The sequence below is a fragment of the Chrysochloris asiatica genome, unplaced genomic scaffold, assembly GCF_000296735.1.
Source record: "Chrysochloris asiatica unplaced genomic scaffold, ChrAsi1.0 scaffold00016, whole genome shotgun sequence".
Classification (NCBI taxonomy): domain Eukaryota; kingdom Metazoa; phylum Chordata; class Mammalia; order Afrosoricida; family Chrysochloridae; genus Chrysochloris; species Chrysochloris asiatica.
The window spans coordinates 18,540,832-18,544,391 of NW_006408534.1; positions in this window are offsets into that span (position 1 = coordinate 18,540,832).

The window sequence follows — 3,560 nt, forward strand, 5'->3', positions numbered from 1 at the left end:
CCTCACTTTCTTGAAAGATTTCAATTTTTATTCCATCAATTCCTGTTGCCTGGGTCTTTGCCAGTTCCTTCAGTACACCTTGGACTTCCTCCCTCAGTATCATTGGCTCTTGATCATATGCTACCTCTTGAAACGATTGAACATCAAACATTTCCTTTTGGTACAGTGACTCTGTGTATTCCTTCCATCTTCTCTTAATGCTTTCTGCATCATTCAGTAATTTGCCCAGATAATCTTTCAATAGCGAAAATTGAGGCTTGAATTTTTTCTTCATTTCCCCTAGCTTGAGAAATGCTGAGCGTGTTCTTCCTTTTTGGTTTTCTGATTCCAGGTTTTTGCACATTTTGTTGTAATATTTGGCTTTATCTTCTTGAGCTGATCTTTGAAATTTTCTGTTCAGCTCTTGGATTTCCTCATTTCTTCCATTTGCTTTAGCATCCCTACGCTGGAAAGCAAGTTTCAGTGTCTCTTCTGACATCCATTTTGACCTTTTTCTTCTTTCTTGTCTTCTCAATGACTTTTTGCTTTCTTCCTGTATGATGTTCTTGATGTCATCCCACAACTCTTCTGGTCTTTGGTCTTTAGAGTTTAATGTATCAAATCTGTTCTTCAAATGATCTCTAAATTCAGATGGGATATATTCAAGGTCATATTTTGGCTCTCATGGACTTGTTTTCATTTACTTCAGCTTCAGTTTGAATTTGCATTTGAGTAATTGATGGTCTGCCCCTGGCCTTGTTTTCACTGATGATATGGAGCTTTTCCATGGTCTCTTTCCGCAGATGTAGTAAATTTGATTTCTATGTATTCTATCTGGTGAGGTCCATGTGTATAGTCATCTCTTATGCTGTCTAAAGCAGGTAGTTGAAATGAAAAAATCATTGATTTTGCAGAATTCTATCATGCATTATTCAGCATCATATCTATCACTAAGGCCATATTTTCCTACTACTGATCCTTCCTCTTTGTTCTCAACCTTTACATTCCAATCACCAGTAATGATCAATACATCTTGATTGCATGTTCGATCAGTTTCACATTGAAGAAGTTGGTAAATTCTTCTATTTCCTCCTCATTGGCTTTAGTGGTTGGTGCGTAAATTTGAATTATAGTGATTTTAACACTCAGTCACACCACCCAATACTGTAACTCCTTTCTGTGCCTGTTGTTCAAGAGGCATGAGGTGTGGAAAATAGTCATGGGACATTCTTAACTTTCAGTTCAATGGCATCAGTACTGTATCTCCAGGTGGGAGTATTTCTCCCTCTGGAACTAAAATGTCCAGGCCCGAAATGCATAGGATTGCAGGGACAGAAAGCAAAGCTTTTGCAAGGCGGTCTCTAGGAGTGATAGTTGGCCCTGACTCACAGAGACCCTCTATAGGGTTTCCAAGCAGTGACTGGTGAGCTTGAACCACTGACCTTGCGAATCAAACCAACCTTACAATGCAGTGCATTAACCCACAGCACCACACCAGGACTCTTGCTCATTTCTCCTTCCAAGCAAAATGAACAACCAAGTGCACTACTGGCTGTTATGCCCATTGGGAGGATTTCTCTTCACCACTGTTCTTCAGGGTAGTCCCAGAATGGAGCTGTAGTGCTTCTGTTGTCTGCTTTTGAGTGGTGCCTGCATATCATGCCTGCATAAACCAAACATGAGCTTCCTCTTTAAGTTAGCTGATCATAAGGAACTCCCTATGATGCCATAGCTCTATACTGGGAGATGGAAGATAATGTGCTAGGAATGGATATGACCGTGGGCATTTGGTCTACTTCCTCATGCAACTTACTTGTGCCTTCAGGTCCAGTCTTATGTAGACCACTTCCATTTAATGATGGAGTGCTGTGCACATTCAACTTTATGACTCTGTGGGTCAGACAATACTCAGTTCAAAATGTGAATCTCTGGTCTCATGGTGACTTTGTAGCCCATGGTTGAGCGCTCAGTCTCTAGGAGCTCTGGTAGTGTAGTAGTTACAAATCGGGCTGCGAACCTTAAGGTCAGCAGTTTGAAACTTCCAGCTGTTCCGTGGGAGAAGGATGAGGCTTTCTGTTCCCGTAAAGATTAACAGCCTCAGAAACCCTGTACAGGGTCGCTATGAGTTGGCACTGACTCCGCGGTACATAACAACAACAAGAAGAAACTAAAAGCTGTTGCTGATAAGAAGAGTGGTTATCTGCAGGGCATGGCAGGGTTTTGCTCCAAAGTCTTAAAGGTCTGTGCTGCTATTCACCAATATGGACCTTCCAAAGACTCCAAACTGCTTGTAAATAAACTCACACTGATCCAACCCTATGTTCCTAAAACCATTATCCCATTCATTGGCACACAGATTCTCCTTGTTTCTGTTTATATAGGTTAGAAAAATTAAGCCTTCTTTTGGAATGTAGCATACTTCTTCCTAGGTAATGATTTGTACTTTACCTTTTGGGTATAGCTATTTATAGTTACAGATCTAGAAACAATAATTTTGGAAGGTTTTCCTGGAAACACTCAGCAATGTCTTGCAAGACATCTACCTTAGATGATGATCAGACAGTACTTCAGCCATCATTTCAGCAGGCACAGTTGAGTTAGTCTCATCAAGTGTGGGAAGAGGGGGGTCTTTTTTTTTTTTTAAATGATAATTGAATGATCTCTTTAGATGGGAGGGGTGGGATTGTTGGCAAGAGTGATTCGATAGAAACTACAGGCTCTGTATTCCCAGCTTCCTGACTATCTGCCCATATGTCCTCATCCTAAGTTTCAGGATCCCATTTCTTCCCAATCAATCCCCTTGTTAGCATTAGACATCATTCTAGGTTGACAGTTGAGCTGGCATTGTAATTCAATCACTCTTACCCTAAGAGTCTGGACCCATGCAACTAAGGTGTATGGAACCCTAATGAAGGTGATGGCGAATTTTGCCATCCCACTAGTCTTAAAATGAGCTGTCCCAGAAGTGGAAAGTGGTTTTCAGCAATATCAGCTCTGCTACTACAAGAAATTAAGTTTTTTTTAAGGCATAAGTGGGAATTTCGAGGGTTTTTTTGGTGGTGCTTACATAGTGACTACTTAGATCTGAGCGCATCTCTTTCTTTTACCACTTGCTATATTGTAAAAATGACCAATCAACCAGCTTCTCTATGCCTTTAAAGCATCCTGACAAAATTTCAGAAGAGTGTCATACACTCGATCACTCAGAGCCTCATTTCTCTTTAATATGTGATCTATCAGTGGTGATAATCACATTGCGTAATAATATTGCCACATCACACCAGGCATTAACAACACCCTCACCCTCTTTACTGGTAAAGGCAGAGTTATCAGTGCCTTTAAAATTATTCAGACTTGAGAACCAATTTAGAAAAATTATCCGTCTGATTTTGTTTCTCTTGAACCACTCTTAGTACCAAATATCTTAGGCTGGGTTCTCTAGAGAAGTAAAACCAGTGACACTTATATGTGTGTGTGTTGTTGATGTGAAGTGCCGTCGAGTCAGTTCCGACCCATAGCGACCCTGTATAGGGTTTCCAAGGAGCAGCTGGTGAGCTTGAACCACCCACCTTGCAGTTCAA